The sequence below is a fragment of the Ambystoma mexicanum genome, chromosome 1q (assembly GCF_040938575.1).
Source record: "Ambystoma mexicanum isolate Mex_15411 chromosome 1q, UKY_AmexF1_1, whole genome shotgun sequence".
In the NCBI taxonomy this organism is placed as follows: domain Eukaryota; kingdom Metazoa; phylum Chordata; class Amphibia; order Caudata; family Ambystomatidae; genus Ambystoma; species Ambystoma mexicanum.
In genome coordinates, this window is record NC_090922.1 from 873,947,552 (window position 1) to 873,965,182 (window position 17,631).

Below are 17,631 nucleotides of genomic sequence, written 5' to 3' on the forward strand. Positions count from 1 at the left end.
GGCATAGGAAGTCAGTCTCCCCACCCACTTTCAAAACACATAAAAAGAGCCACTAAGATCCAGGAAGGGGCATTCACTTTCCCCTTCAAACTGATTTCTTGCGAAGCATTTTGCCAGACCAGACAATATCCAGAAGACTCCAGAACCAGAACTTAGAAAACCAGACTCCAGATTTCAGAACTTGCAGCAGAGAGGCCTAGTCCAAAAGCTGAATCCTTCTCAGCAGGCCTCAGAATCCAGCAACATAACCAAACTATTCAACAGCCGGGCGAGCTGTTTGATTCTGGCCTAGAACCTTGTGCCAGAAACACCCAGAAAGCAGAGCTGTATGCAGTGCCAAGAACTTTTGCCGGAACCAGAGATCCAGACCAGCAGAGCAGAGCTGACCCAGATCGCTGTGAGCAGAACCGGTACCAGAGACCGTCCGTGGCGAGAGAACCGGAGCTAAACATGTTGACCAGATCCGTGACGGAGGCCCATTCCTTCCAAGACTAGGAGTGAGTATCCTAAAAACTGTGCCAGAACCAATCTCTAGTCTAAAATAATCTGATTCACACCATTTCAACCTTTCCAGAACTGCATTATAGAATTGTGTGTCTATTCTCCGATCTTAAACCTGTAAAAGTGTCATTTTGTCATTCTGAATCATTATTTTTATTTTTTTTTATTTTTTTATTTACTTGTATTTAATCATTAAAAGATTTTTACAAGAGCGCTTTCTGGACTGAATGAAAGCCTTTCTAATGTTGCCTGATAGATGATTCAAGCCTTGCGTTTTACTTCCTTGTCAGTGCATCTAGATCCTAATTTCCGGAGTAAGTTTTATTCTTTCCAAAGCTAAGTTTAAAAGTTTAGTGGTCGCCATGTGCCATCGAGTCTTTTCGCCTGTAATTAGGCGCTTCCACCAAATATCTTCATTCCCTACAAATGATGTAGCCGTCAGGGGGGTGAAGTAGGTGCTCCTGGCCTGGTGAAGAGCTGGGCATCTCCTCAATAGATGTTTTATAGATTCTGAGTCATCTGGATTTGCACATAGTCTGCAGGGTGGTTTCTCCACACCCGCTCTTATCGCTAAGATTTCTCCGGTCGGTAAGACATTTAGACGGGCTCTCAAAAGGGTTCTCATCAGTCGCTTGTCGGGATATTTCTTACAGTACGCCATCGGTTCTTTTAGTTTGTTGGAATTCAAAGGAAGGTGCACTAGGAGTTTGCACGATGAAGCCAAATCAATCGTATTGATCCAGTCCCAACATTCAAGTTTTTTTTTTATCTTTGTTGGATTTTCGTTGAGTTCTGCTTGAGTACATGCTATTTGCTGTAGTTTTTGTTTTTGATCCGCGGCCCACTGATTCATAGTTTGATTTGCTCCTTTTTCCAGTTCTGCTGCCATTATTTGGTAGATTTTAGGACTCTCAGGGTGAATGATTTTCCTGTATAGTTGCAGAGAACTATGATCCACTACGGCCTTCAGAGAGAGTAGGCCAAGCTCCCGCCTGATTGGGGCAATCGGCGTTGAATTTGGAACACCCAAGACAGCTCTCCATATATGGCCTTCCAATTTTTGCAGATTGAAGGTGGAATGGAGAGTGTGGCATCCATGCCATAAGTCAGTGATGGAACAATCTTAGCTTTATAGTAGCTTATAGCGGGTTGAAGTGAGAACTTTCCATATTTCCGATCAACCAATCTTAACTGTGCTGTGAGATTTTTAGTTTTCGCCCATAAGATGGTTTGCATACTTCCAGATTTCTTCGATGTATCCAGGTGGACACCCAGATATTTAAATGAGTCTACCACTTCAATTTGTGTTCCGTTGAGATGCCAATGAAACCTCTACTTTTTTTTGGTGGCAGTTTTTTGTAAGATTAATATCTTAGTTTTTGCTTTATTGATCTCCAGGTTATTTTCTTGTGTGTATGTTGACAGATTATCCAGTTGGCGCTGGAGACCCACCTGGGTTAGATCAAGTCGAATTAGGTCATCAGCGTACAGCAGTCTTGGGATCGGTGTCACACCTATCTTAGGCGGAAATGTTCTGATGTTATTTTGACTATCCTTAAAATCTCCCAAGAAGGATATAAACAGTGCCGGGGCCAAAGGGCAGCCTTGCTTTACCCCACGACATGTTGGGATGGATTTAGATAAGAGGCCTACGTTGTTTAGGCGGACTCTTATACATGTGTCGGTATGGAGGCTAACTATGGGTTCCAAGATTTCATTTGGACAGTCCCAGGTCTTCAATTTTACCCAGAGTTTCTGCCTATCCACTCGATCAAAGGCCTGAGATAGGTCGACAAAAGCAAGAAAAATTCGAGGACCACCAGTCAGAACTTTTTCTTTGAGTAACGTCAAACACATGATGTTTGCGCTGGTGCTTGCGTTCTTCTGGAAACCAGTCTGTAAAGGATCAAAACAAATTGCTGAGAGCGCCCATTTCCGAAAGTGAGACAGAAGCATGGAGGCGAAGATTTTTCCGATGACGTCCAAGAGAGCTATCGGCCTGTAATTCGCAGGGTCCGCTCTTGATCCATTTTTGAAAATAGGGACGATCAAAGCTTTTGACCATGAATCCGGCACTGTTCTTTGTTCTCTGCATAGATTGAAGATTGCACTGATGAGGTTAGACCACTCATCTGGATGTTCCTTTAAGTTGCAGTTTGCTAGGCCATCCGGTCCCGCAGCTCTTGATGAATTTAATTTCATTATCGTGAGTTTGATGTCACTCACGTCAGATAAATCCACCCATGGTGACTCCACCTCTCTAATAAACGCATCCTTGTTTTCTTCCGGTTGTTGGAACAGCATCGTGAAGTGTGCATTCCAGTTTACCTCTGGAACTGGATTTATCATATGTGAATTTGATGTCTTGTTTGATTTATTTATCAATGTCCAGAAGTCACGAGACTTTTTGTTAGCTAATGCCTTCAGCATCTCCTCTGCATCAGCTTGATATAGCAGGTTTCTTGAGTGTTTCAACCATTGTTTGTAGTTTCTGGTTTCCACTTTTAGGATATCCCAAAGTGATGAAAGATTTGAGATTTTAGCTTCTCTTCTTTTTTTCCGTAGAGCTCTACGCTTTAAAACCAGCGTTGCGTTATATTCGTGAGTGTGCTGAGTCAAGTGCAAATTCAGTGGTTTTCTTGGCTTCTTGAAGGCCACAAGAAGAGGAATGTAGCTTGATCTGGCCACATCATCTTGCACTGTCCGATCCGAGATTAGGGTTGTAAACTGAGTTTTCAGTTTGGAGACATCTGAAGCAATCATTCGTAAACGGGTGTGTTGTGAGTTTGTCTCAATTTCTGGAATGTAAAATTGCGATGCAATCGCCTTATTTTTGAGTTTTAGATGTAGTAGATTATGATCGCTCTGTTTAGTTTTAGTAACACTGAAAGAGACAATGTTACGGTGAAAAAAATCGGAGACGAAAATGTAATCCAGGGTTGCCACAGATGCGTCGCGTTCCCATGTTGGAAGCAAAGTTTCGGAGTTCGTCACTGTGGCCGAGTTGTACATATTGCGAGATTTCATGATTCTGTTCCATGTCACACCCCTATTTATCGCATTCGAGATTGTAGATGGGTTTATTTGGTTCGTAATGGGCGCTGCACAGTTGGCGTTAAGATCACCACAGATCATAATGTCGAAGGATTTGTAATTAATAGCAATTTCATCAATTGTGTTTGTTATTTCTTTACAAATATTTTCTGCTGAGGTCTTTTGGGGGTTCCAATACACGTTTATTATAGCTACCGCATCTTGTGTTCCAGGCTTGTTCTTGAGAGTTCTAGAATCCCATGTAGTCAGAGTTGCCAAAATTTCGTACGTCCTCTTTATTACCGTTAAGATTTCAACCCCCGAGCCAATCCGGATCGCTGTAAGTAGGCCTGATGATGGACGGCCAAGTGGACCTTTGTGGGCCGGGGATAGTTCAATACAATATCCATCGAGTGCTGGTTTTTCACACAGCCAAGTCTCTTGGAGGCATATGATGTCATAGCGGCTGAGATCATTGCTCTCAGAGTTGGTAAGGTGTACGTATCCCCTGGTGTTCCAAGATGCTATATTTAGAATGTCATTTTCTGAAGATATCATCGACGAGTCTGTTGCAGACATCCTTGGGAATTCCTCCCCCGATGATTGCTATTTTCCTCGCCCTGGTGTTAGGATGCTGCGAAACCAGGTCCATTTACCTTTCTTTGATACTTATTTAATTCCTGAAAAATTACCTTCACAAAATAGTCTGTATCTTTGGAACTGCATGTGCTAGGAACGAGATTTAACTTTCATTTGAAAGCTACGATCCTCAGCTTTCCAACAGGCCCTAAACCTCCTACTCCTTAGAGTTTTTGCGTAATCGCGCTCAACACACTCATAAAAAGTGCTGCGAATTGCAACTAGCTCATTTCACCACCTGTCAAAAATCGCTGTCTTTTGCTTTGCATTGCTGAAATCCGTTTTCAACCTAATAATCCCTCATGAATCACTGATAGGGTTGACCTGAACTAATTCAAAATAGCTGTCACCTACCCTGAATCTCCTATAGGGAATTAAAATCATTTTTAGCATATTTTCACTTCTTTGCAAATCACATTTAAAGTATTTTTGCCTGTGTTTTAAAATCATCCCTGTGCTCTAAGCTGGCTAGGGGAGAACTGAAATGTGTATTGCATTGTGTTTGTATTCCTGAAAATTGTGTGCTTTCCTTCCATCTCCTTATATTGCATAGGGGGGGAGTGAATTGTCAAAAGGGGAAAAGTGATCATGTTATCTCTTGTTGAAACCATCTAATTTATTTCTGTGCTGCATTCTTTTCCACCATTGCATTTCCTTGAATCCATAAAAGCATTCTCAGCTACCTTATCCTCTCTATACCAACTCCTAAGTAATTAAATAAGCGTACAATTGTAATATTATCCACTGTCATATTCTTAAGTGTGATATCAAATATTAATTTATTATAAAAGTGTGATATATATATCTTGTTTAATTTTTCAATAAATCTGTTAATTTGCAAAACAAATATACTTCTTGGCTCAGTGAGGTCAGGGGGATTCTAAGAGAGGGGTGTTATATATATAAGGGTTATATAAGGGTTCATCATCCAGATTATAACTTGTCATAAAAATATATAAATAAGGGCTTCCCTTGGGCATCCCAGACCAGGGGTTGACTTAGTTGGAGTGCTGAATTGAAGTCCCTTAACAGAGTGGGGGCTCGAACCAGGACATCTGGATTAGATCTACCACTTGAGCAGTTTGATACAGTCTGCTAATTGATAGGATACATAAATCCTGTTGGATCACCACGCTGTATTACACTGTAAAAACACTCCTCCAAGCAATCGGTCTGTTTTGCAAAATAAAATACTAACTTCTGTAAATCAGGAAGGAAATCAATTTCCAGAATGACGACATTGGTAGGTATGAAAATAGCTAGAGAGCACCACTTACATAAACTATTTGTGAGAGATGAGTGGACTGAACAGGACCAAAATGTGTGGTTGCAGGCAATAGCGCAACAGGTCACTGTAAATGGGTCAGATACATGGAGAGTTCAGGGTCCCTTACATGTGGCCCTGAGTGAACTATATATGGCCCCTAAGGCCAAGGATGAGCACAACAAGATTGCCAGGGTAGCGGCATATTTATATTTATATATGGGAGCCATACAGGACAAATGTGCTGAAGGCCAAGATCTGGCAAATAGGCAACTGATGGCATTAGAGAAGGCCCAATCTGACCTGGTCTCTTCCAAGCAGAGGCTGCAGAGGAGCCAGGAGTCAGAAAATGATAGTAGGCAGTATATCATTAAAATAAAAGAGGATATGGGTATCCTGCAACAGGAAAAGTCTGACCAGGATACCAGATTTCTGGCCTTGCAGAAGGAGCACCAAGAAGGCCTGGACTCCCTACTGCAAAGCCAGAAAAAGCTGGAGCAACAACTAGACTTCAACAGGGCATGCACAGAGCAGGTAGCCACCCTGCAAAGTCATCTAGATAGGGAGAAGGCAGAGAGCAACAAACTGATTCTGAAATACCTGGATACCCAGGCAGAGTTTGATCAGGAGCACCAGAGAGCTGGTGCCTTTCAAAGGCAGAGGGACGACCTGGCGGCACAGATGCAGGCTTTTAGTCAGGAAAGGGACACCTTAGGCCAGGACGTCTGCCAATTAAAGAAAAAATTGAAGAAAATCACCTGGCCCTCCAGGGACTGGGTGACCTCCAAAAAGAGCATCAGAACTTGTTAGAGCACTCCAGGAGGGTGGAAGATGCTCTGGCAAGAAAGGAACAGGCCAATAGGGATGGGACTCTGGAGGTAACCCTCCTGCAGCAAAGACTGGCCCAGTACTCCAAGACTGTTCAGGAAGCACAGAGAGAGAATGAGGCTCTCTGCCAGGACAATGATAGGCTCCAGCAACAGGTAGCCATGCAGGAGAGACTGATAGAGCCTAGTAAGGCCTTAACTGAGGAACTGAAAGCACAGGCTCTTGCATGGCAACAGGGAGCAGGGGCTGATAGAGATGAGGTTAGCTGGGAAAGGAAAACACCTGAGCATAACCTCAGGAGCCCTAGTACCAGAGGCCTTCCTCTCTCCCAGTCTTTGGACTCTGCCACCCCCATGTCCCATGGCGCACATGAGCCCAGGGCCACGGGGATGGCAGATTACTATCCAGCCAAAAGTATGGGGCTCATAGGCCAGTAGCACCCAGGAATGGATGGGCGGGCATCCGGGTATGGGCACCTAGGTACAGTGCAATTTAGTGGGGAACCCCAGGAGAGTAGGCCCACTAAGGGCATCCTGAAAACCTCTTCCCAGTTAGGTCAGTGGGGGGGATATTCATCAAATCCTGGTAGCAAGGAGGAATCTGAAGACTCCTCTGAACGTCACAGGACACTGGAGACCAGGTCCCCACATTCTGCCAGCCATTCCCAGGCTCGCAGAATCCGGGAAAACCTGGAAGATCAGACGGGCACCTCTGGGAGCAGTGCTTCTGAGTCAGAGGATGAATGGACCAGGGTTACCTGAACCAAAAAGGCCAATAAGGCAAAAAGGGCCTTGCTTAAGGACCCCTTAAAACAGATTAAGGCAATAAGGAGTGTCATTCCCCCTTATCACAAGAACGCCAAGTATTCTGTTTGGGAACACTTGGAGCTTTATGAGCAAATGATGGAGACTTTCCATTTGAAGGACAGCAGTAGCTGCATTCAGTATGTCAAATGGACATTCTCCCCAGAATACTCCAGTTTCTTTGCGGGGCTGGAGGACCAAAACCATTCAAGGTGGTCCACATATAGGGCGGCCATCTTGAAAGATTTTTCTGTTCACAGAAATTCCCAAGAGGCTCGCAAGGCAGCCTACAATTTGCAATGTGGGGAGGATCAAGCCCCACAAGAATTTGTGCAGGAATTGAAGCGTGCTTTTGCGCAGACTACCAGAAGGGTGCGCACGGACAGCAAAAAATTTGTAAATACGTTTTTCCATGCCTTGCCCAAATACATCATGACCCAGCTAGTGAGAGATTTTCATGAGAAAAGGTCACTAGACTGGTCCATTGAACAGGCTACCCGGATCTATGAGGTGCAGAAGCCCAATAGAAAATAAAAATAACGCCCAGAAAAGCCCCAAATCAACCAGCACCCCTGCTGCTGCCAAGGTGGCATAGGTAAAGGTTGCCCCCATTTTAGATTTGGAGATGGGGGGGTCTAAAAACCTGCCTGCACTGAATAATTCTCAGCCCAGAAGGCTCTCGGGCCAGTCACAGACAGGGAGTCAAGGAGGTAGTCCCACAAATGGGGTCCCTCGCTCCCCTGACTATGTAAGTCCCAGCTACAAGGGAAACTGACCCATCCTGGGGTATGTGTGGACTCCTCCAGCCCAAGGGGGGAATCCAACCAGGCACCCAACCCAGGGAACTTCCCTCCTAACTTCCCACAGGAGGGCAAAAATTCACCAAACCCTGGGCAGAACTTTTTTCCCAGGTATTCACCCAATTTCCAGCCCCAAAATCATCCATCCTTCTTTCCCCAATTCCCTGAGGCCAGACCACCTAATCCGGGAGATGGGAGGCCAAGGGTGGAGGGGTACCCAAATCTTCCCAACCCGGGGTACTACCAGAGAAGGGATAGCTACCCTTCCCGGGATCAGCACAGGGCAGAAAATAGAACCCTGTATCAGCCTGAGCGGGTTTCACAGTTAGAGCGCCAGGTCCAAAATATGACACGGGATCTGGGTCACATGCAGACAGCTCCACAGAACCCTCAGATGAGCATGCCAGCGCAGAATACCCCAAACTCTGGACCTGGTGCTCCAGAACAATGACGGGGGCAGCACCCCGATAACCCACCGGTTCCCAGGGAGGAGGAACAAGGGGAAGGGGGATGTAAATACTTGGAGGAAGCTTCCTTCCCCACTTGTAAACAGCCCCTGGAAACCCAGGAACCGGAAACAAAATCTCTTACCCCTGAAAGTCTGCCACCCAAGGAGCAGAGAGGAGGTAGGAGAAACAAAGGACCCAAACAGACCCATTTTGTGGAGGAGGTACAGGTCTTCCAATTTGAGGGAGAGGGATCCTCAGAGGATCCTGGGAAAAGGATCTTCTCCTTAAGAGATGGGAGAACTCCTCCCAAGGAAAAATGGGTCCCAAGGGATTCCAATCCAGACTGGGTAGATGTGGGGATTGAGCTGTCGCTGCCCATCATTCTATCCCAGAACCAACAATACCGAAAACCCCTGGTTCAAACCCATCCTGGTGACTGCCTCCAAATAGGGAAGGGCGGCCCAGAACAGGAACCAGGGGAACCCAAAACCGCATCCATAGACTGGGTAGATGTGGGGATTGAGCTGTCGCCACCCATCATTCTATCCCAGAACCAACAATACTGAAAACCCCTGGTTCAAACCCATCCTGGTGACTGCCTCCAAAAAGGGCGGGGGGCGGCCCAGAACCGGAACCAGGGGAACCCAAAACCGCATCAATATCCAATTGCCAACATTTTCTTTCAGATTCCCAAAACTCCCTTCCGAACTCTGCCCAAATCTCTTCTCTCTCAATGTCCAAAACCAGAAAATTAGCCCACCAGTTGTCCAAAAATGTGCATTATCTGTGCCCCCTTGAGGAGAAGGAGGGAAGATACTATGCCCCGGTGCAAGTACAGGGGCAGGTTACAATTTTGGCACTGGTGGACACTGGATCCCAAGCTACCCTTCTGTCCAAAAGGGCCTTTGATGAACTAAATGAAGGAAGGGGGGAGAATTACTGAATTCCTCTCACCTCTCTTCCTGGACAACTTCAGAACTTTGACAGGAAGGAAATTCCCGTCGAGGGGACTGCAGATTTGGACATCAAAATTGGGCGACACAAGGTGAAACACCCGGTCATATTAGTGACTCCAGAGGGCACCCCTTGTTTACTAGGGAATGACCTCCTGAGAAGGTTGTCACCCCTAATAGATTGTGTAAACAAGGTCCTCTGGACCCAGACTAGCCGACCAATAAAATTAAAACAGAGCATCAACCATGTTAGTTTAAACGGCACCTGCCACATGGTTGAACAAAAATCTGACCAAGTAGAATTTCACTTCCAGAACAACAAATTCCCAGACGTGACAGTAATATCAGTAGGACAACAGACTGGTGATGGGGGGTCCTCTCTATTTCTGAAAATCAACCTTCCTTCCAGTTTAAGGTGGTATTCCACACTTTACTAATCCACAATCAGACATTCCCACTTCAAAAGTCCAGAAAGATGTGAAATCAGCTCAGAGCCTGGCTGATATTCAGCAAATTGGAGAACAGTTGTTCATCCCTGTTCAGTTAAATGATGGGAAGGACTCTGTTCTCACCCGAGTGTGTGTGAACAACGGTAAGAGCTTCATCAGTGAAGCCATGTTCCGCCAACTCCCAAAAGATCCAGCCATTTCCACATTCAAACTGATAGACAAATGGGAAATGGATCTGGAAACACCCAATTCCAAACATCTCCTGCCAAGCAGGTGTATGCTCAAAATCTCCATTGGCAACAAGAGCATAGTCCATAATGGTTAGGTCGTGCGATACGTCACTGACGCCTTTTACTTAGGCAGTGACATTCTCAATCGCTTTGCCATTAGTTTGGACCTAATAAACTTCAAAGTTGGTCCCGATTAGTGGATAATCCCATGGGCTTTGATGATCCAGAAAAAGCATTTAGGTCAGCTCAATTGCTACATTATGCAGTTGAAATTCAGGTTAAAGAGGAAGTCACCATCCCAGAAAGGACCCAACAATTCTCCCTGGAAGTGAAAGTTAAAAGAGGACAAAAATTGAAAAACCCTGAGGCTTATATTCATCTAAATACTTCTCTCCAACAGCAAGGGTTGGGTGTAAACCCAACACCATTCGTCAACATAGAACATGACACCATTCCAATAGAGGTGGATAACAGCGACTTAAAGAGTATTACTCTAGCCGCAGGCACCATTATTGGAATGGCGGTTGATGACTGACATTTTTCCATTGATTTAGGAAATTAACTGTTAGGACCAATCCCCAAGGACTGTTTTGACAGTGATAGCGATGACAATACAACACCAGACAGGATCTTTACCCGGCATGGGGGGAACTTCCTGGTGTACACTTCCTGCCCTTATGGTAAGGAATATGTGACTTGTGACTTCAGAAGGGATGAGGTGATTTTCCAGGTCCATGATGGCTGACTTTCCCACCTGAAGCCTCCAGTCCAAATCAGCACGCTGACCAGGGACTTTTCCACCCAGCTGCAGGAGGCCGCTGAAATAGCAAAACCAGAAGTCTTTCCTGGCTTCAGGCAGATGGTGGAAGAGAGAGTCAACCTAGCTGATGCCTGTGTGACTCTGGAACAGAAGCAAAAGTTGAAACAAGTTTTCTTTGATTTCCAAGATCTCTTTGCGGTACACTCATATGACTGTGTTCGCACCGACATCCACACAACAAAAATTCCCATGGACCCTGGCGTGACTCCAGTGTTTGTGAAGTAATATCGCTTGCCTCTCGCATCCACTGAGTCCCTGACTGAAATAAATAAGAACCTTGAGTCCCGGGGAATGATCCGTCTACTCCACAGCACCTTCAATAATCCAGTGCTGGGAATATTGAAGCCAAATGGCCAGTGGAGACTCTGTGCCGACCTTAGGGAGCTCAAGAAACAGGTTCATACTTCCCAATGGCCTCTTCCATACATTGACCAAGGGCTGGCCCAGATCCAGGGGTCACAGGTATTCACTGCAATAGACCTGACCAATGGATACTGGACCATGCGTGTCAGTAGGGAGGACCAATACAAGCTGGCTTTTACCTTTGGGGGCCAGCAGTACACATGGACCCGGACTCCCTTTGGATACCTCAACTCCTCAATGAATTCAAAATTTTCCTACATAAGGCCATGCCCGACCTGGGTGCGAGGGGTAACCTGGTTTATGTAGATGATGTCCTCATCAAAAGTTCATCTGTGGAGGAACACATAGCGGAGATCCGTTATGTTCTGACACAGTTGAGGGCTGCCGGAGCAAAACTTTCCTTTCAGAAAGCACAGTGGTGTAGAGCCTGTGTTAATTTCTTGGGGCATGAGATTACTCCTCAGGGTCTCTGTCCCCAGGAAAAGAAAGTGGAAGCACTTCAGAAACTGAAAGACCACACAACTCTGCGGGAACTAAGGAGCCTCCTTGGACTGACCAATTACAGCAGAAAGTTCATTGAGGACTACGCAGAGATCACCAGATCCCTGATTCATCTCTTGAAGGGGGGGTCAAGTGGGAATGGGGTCCAGAACAATCCGAGGCAGTAAGACAGCTCAAAAGAAGCCTCTCACAAGCGCCTTGCCTAGCTTACCCTGTCAGAAACAAGGAGTTTTTCTTGGAGACAGGGTTCTCTAATACATGCTTGACTGCGGTATTATATCAAAAGCATGACAAGGTCAATAAAGTAATCTCCTATGCAAGCAAAACTTTATCCTCTGTGGAGGAAAAATTCAACGATTGTGAGAAGGCACTCCTGGCAACGGTGTGGGCATTGAAGAATTACCACTCGTTTATCGAGGGGGAAAACATCATAGTGGAGACTCCACACCAGCCTCTGCAATATCTCCAAAGTGACAGAATTCGGGCCGGAAATTAGAGTAATTCCCAAATTACTTCCTGGATTCTGTCAATGAAAGGCTTTCCTGTGGAGGTCAGATATGGCCAAAACAAGAAGAGTCCCCTCGCGCAAGGTCTGGCTGACTTGCATGATTGTGCCAGAGAAAACTGTCTCGAGGACGAAAGTCTAAAAATCAAGGACAACATGGAGGCATACCTTAATTCCCCACACAAAGTCTTTGAAGAAGACAAGTGTGAGGGACTGCCCACTGTCTATGTGGATGGATGCTCTTACCATGTTGACAACAACGGGGAAAAAGAACTTGTGGCCGGCGTAGGGAATGCATGGGTGAATGTGTCCCCAGAACCCTCCGCTGGGTACAAAATTGGTCAAGAAGTAGTCAGGTGGCAGAGTTGATGGCTGTGCATCAGACCATCCTCACTGCTGTCCAACATCAACTCCATGAACTGGTCATAATCACAGATTCAGATTATGTACGGAACGGGTTCGTGGAGCACCTGTTTAATTGGAAAACCAGAGGCATGTTATGTGCTAACAAAGGGGGGGTCTGGGAATCTCTCTACCAGCACGAACACAGCCCAATGACTTGTTCTTGGGTGAATAACCCCTGGGAGAAACTCAACCAAGTCTTTAGCTCACTGTCCTTTTCACAGAGAAGAAATTTCCCCGCATATCAGCCTTTGTCCTGCCCAGGGGCAGTCCAGCGCCGAAATGCTAGGCAATTCTCCTCTGAACAAGAGTACCATCAATAACCCCATACACGTGTTTCAGCCTTGTTGGGCATCATCAGTGAGGTGAAACTGTTGCCTCTCTAAGAACAGTGAGCAAGGGGTCCATGTCTGGATTGCCCTGTTAACTTAGGGTGAAACCCAAAGTTAATGTATGCAAACAAAGGGGGGGTCTGGGAATCTCTCTACCAGCACGAACACAGCCCAATGACTTGTTCTTGGGTGAATAACCCCTGGGAGAGACTCAACCAAGTCTTTAGCTCACTGTCCTTTTCACAGAGAAGAAATTTCCCCGCATATCAGCCTTTGTCTTGCCCAGGGGCAGTCCAGCGCCGAAATGCTAGGCAATTCTCCTCTGAACAAGAGTACCATCAATAACCCCATACACATGTGTCAGCCTTGTTGGGCATCATCAGTGAGGTGAAACTGTTGCCTCTCTAAGAACAGTGAGCAAGGGGTCCACGTCTGGATTGCCCTGTTAACTTAGGGTGAAACCCAAAGTTAATGTATGCAAACAAAGGGGGGGTCTGGGAATCTCTCTACCAGCACGAACACAGCCCAATGACTTGTTCTTGGGTGAATAACCCCTGGGAGAGACTCAATCAAGTCTTTAGCTCACTGTCCTTTTCACAGAGAAGAAATTTCCCCGCATATCAGCCTTTGTCCTGCCCAGGGGCAGTCCAGCGCTGAAATGCTAGGCAATTCTCCTCTGAACAAGAGCCCCATCAATAACCCCATACACGTGTTTCAGCCTTGTTGGGCATCAGCAGTGAGGTGAAACTGTTGCCTCTCTAAGAACAGTGAGCAAGGGGTCCACGTCTAGATTGCCCTATTAACTTAGGGTGAAACCCAAAGTTAATGTATGCAAACAAAGGGGGGGTCTGGGAATCTCTCTACCAGCACGAACACAGCCCAATGACTTGTTCTTGGGTGAATAACCCCTGGGAGAGACTCAACCAAGTCTTTAGCTCACTGTCCTTTTCACAGAGAAGAAATTTCCCCGCATATCAGCCTTTGTCCTGCCCAGGGGCAGTCCAGCGCCGAAATGCTAGGCAATTCTCCTCTGAACAAGAGTACCATCAATAACCCCATACACGTGTTTCAGCCTTGTTGGGCATCATCAGTGAGGTGAAACTGTTGCCTCTCTAAGAACAGTGAGCAAGGGGTCCACGTCTGGATTGCCCTGTTAACTTAGGGTGAAACCCAAAGTTAATGTATGCAAACAAAGGGGGGGTCTGGGAATCTCTCTACCAGCACGAACACAGCCCAATGACTTGTTCTTGGGTGAATAACCCCTGGGAGAGACTCAACCAAGTCTTTAGCTCACTGTCCTTTTCACAGAGAAGAAATTTCCCCGCATATCAGCCTTTGTCCTGCCCAGGGGCAGTCCAGCGCCGAAATGCTAGGCAATTCTCCTCTGAACAAGAGTACCATCAATAACCCAATACACGTGTTTCAGCCTTGTTGGGCATCATCAGTGAGGTGAAACTGTTGCCTCTCTAAGAACAGTGAGCAAGGGGTCCACGTCTGGATTGCCCTGTTAACTTAGGGTGAAACCCAAAGTTAATGTATGCAAACAAAGGGGGGGTCTGGGAATCTCTCTACCAGCACGAACACAGCCCAATGACTTGTTCTTGGGTGAATAACCCCTGGGAGAGACTCAACCAAGTCTTTAGCTCACTGTCCTTTTCACAGAGAAGAAATTTCCCCGCATATCAGCCTTTGTCCTGCCCAGGGGCAGTCCAGCGCCGAAATGCTAGGCAATTCTCCTCTGAACAAGAGTACCATCAATAACCCCATACACGTGTTTCAGCCTTGTTGGGCATCATCAGTGAGGTGAAACTGTTGCCTCTCTAAGAACAGTGAGCAAGGGGTCCACGTCTGGATTGCCCTGTTAACTTAGGGTGAAACCCAAAGTTAATGTATGCAAACAAAGGGGGGGGTCTGGGAATCTCTCTACCAGCACGAACACAGCCCAATGACTTGTTCTTGGGTGAATAACCCCTGGGAGAGACTCAACCAAGTCTTTAGCTCACTGTCCTTTTCACAGAGAAGAAATTTCCCCGCATATCAGCCTTTGTCCTGCCCAGGGGCAGTCCAGCGCCGAAATGCTAGGCAATTCTCCTCTGAACAAGAGTACCATCAATAACCCCATACACGTGTTTCAGCCTTGTTGGGCATCATCAGTGAGGTGAAACTGTTGCCTCTCTAAGAACAGTGAGCAAGGGGTCCACGTCTGGATTGCCCTGTTAACTTAGGGTGAAACCCAAAGTTAATGTATGCAAACAAAGGGGGGGTCTGGGAATCTCTCTACCAGCACGAACACAGCCCAATGACTTGTTCTTGGGTGAATAACCCCTGGGAGAGACTCAACCAAGTCTTTAGCTCACTGTCCTTTTCACAGAGAAGAAATTTCCCCGCATATCAGCCTTTGTCCTGCCCAGGGGCAGTCCAGCGCCGAAATGCTAGGCAATTCTCCTCTGAACAAGAGTACCATCAATTACCCCATACACGTGTTTCAGCCTTGTTGGGCATCATCAGTGAGGTGAAACTGTTGCCTCTCTAAGAACAGTGAGCAAGGGGTCCACGTCTGGATTGCCCTGTTAACTTAGGGTGAAACCCAAAGTTAATGTATGCAAACAAAGGGAGGGGCTGGGAATCTCTCTACCAGCACGAACACAGCCCAATGACTTGTTCTTGGGTGAATAACCCCTGGGAGAGACTCAACCAAGTCTTTAGCTCACTGTCCTTTTCACAGAGAAGAAATTTCCCCGCATATCAGCCTTTGTCCTGCCCAGGGGCAGTCCAGCGCCGAAATGCTAGGCAATTCTCCTCTGAACAAGAGTACCATCAATAACCCCATACACGTGTTTCAGCCTTGTTGGGCATCATCAGTGAGGTGAAACTGTTGCCTCTCTAAGAACAGTGAGCAAGGGGTCCACGTCTGGATTGCCCTGTTAACTTAGGGTGAAACCCAAAGTTAATGTATGCAAACAAAGGAGGGGTTTGGGAATCTCTCTACCAGCACGAACACAGCCCAATGACTTGTTCTTGGGTGAATAACCCCTGGGAGAGACTCAACCAAGTCTTTAGCTCACTGTCCTTTTCACAGAGAAGAAATTTCCCCGCATATCAGCCTTTGTCCTGCCCAGGGGCAGTCCAGCGCCGAAATGCTAGGCAATTCTCCTCTGAACAAGAGTACCATCAATAACCCCATACACGTGTTTCAGCCTTGTTGGGCATCATCAGTGAGGTGAAACTGTTGCCTCTCTAAGAACAGTGAGCAAGGGGTCCACGTCTGGATTGCCCTGTTAACTTAGGGTGAAACCCAAAGTTAATGTATGCAAACAAAGGGGGGGTCTGGGAATCTCTCTACCAGCAGGAACACAGCCCAATGACTTGTTCTTGGGTGAATAACCCCTGGGAGAGACTCAACCAAGTCTTTAGCTCAGTGTCCTTTTCACAGAGAAGAAATTTCCCCGCATATCAGCCTTTGTCCTGCCCAGGGGCAGTCCAGCGCCGAAATGCTAGGCAATTCTCCTCTGAACAAGAGTACCATCAATAACCCAATACACGTGTTTCAGCCTTGTTGGGCATCATCAGTGAGGTGAAACTGTTGCCTCTCTAAGAACAGTGAGCAAGGGGTCCACGTCTGGATTGCCCTGTTAACTTAGGGTGAAACCCAAAGTTAATGTATGCAAACAAAGGGGGGGTCTGGGAATCTCTCTACCAGCACGAACACAGCCCAATGACTTGTTCTTGGGTGAATAACCCCTGGGAGAGACTCAACCAAGTCTTTAGCTCACTGTCCTTTTCACAGAGAAGAAATTTCCCCGCATATCAGCCTTTGTCCTGCCCAGGGGCAGTCCAGCGCCGAAATGCTAGGCAATTCTCCTCTGAACAAGAGTACCATCAATAACCCCATACACGTGTTTCAGCCTTGTTGGGCATCATCAGTGAGGTGAAACTGTTGCCTCTCTAAGAACAGTGAGCAAGGGGTCCACGTCTGGATTGCCCTGTTAACTTAGGGTGAAACCCAAAGTTAATGTATGCAAACAAAGGGGGGGGTCTGGGAATCTCTCTACCAGCACGAACACAGCCCAATGACTTGTTCTTGGGTGAATAACCCCTGGGAGAGACTCAACCAAGTCTTTAGCTCACTGTCCTTTTCACAGAGAAGAAATTTCCCCGCATATCAGCCTTTGTCCTGCCCAGGGGCAGTCCAGCGCCGAAATGCTAGGCAATTCTCCTCTGAACAAGAGTACCATCAATAACCCCATACACGTGTTTCAGCCTTGTTGGGCATCATCAGTGAGGTGAAACTGTTGCCTCTCTAAGAACAGTGAGCAAGGGGTCCACGTCTGGATTGCCCTGTTAACTTAGGGTGAAACCCAAAGTTAATGTATGCAAACAAAGGGGGGGTCTGGGAATCTCTCTACCAGCACGAACACAGCCCAATGACTTGTTCTTGGGTGAATAACCCCTGGGAGAGACTCAACCAAGTCTTTAGCTCACTGTCCTTTTCACAGAGAAGAAATTTCCCCGCATATCAGCCTTTGTCCTGCCCAGGGGCAGTCCAGCGCCGAAATGCTAGGCAATTCTCCTCTGAACAAGAGTACCATCAATTACCCCATACACGTGTTTCAGCCTTGTTGGGCATCATCAGTGAGGTGAAACTGTTGCCTCTCTAAGAACAGTGAGCAAGGGGTCCACGTCTGGATTGCCCTGTTAACTTAGGGTGAAACCCAAAGTTAATGTATGCAAACAAAGGGAGGGGCTGGGAATCTCTCTA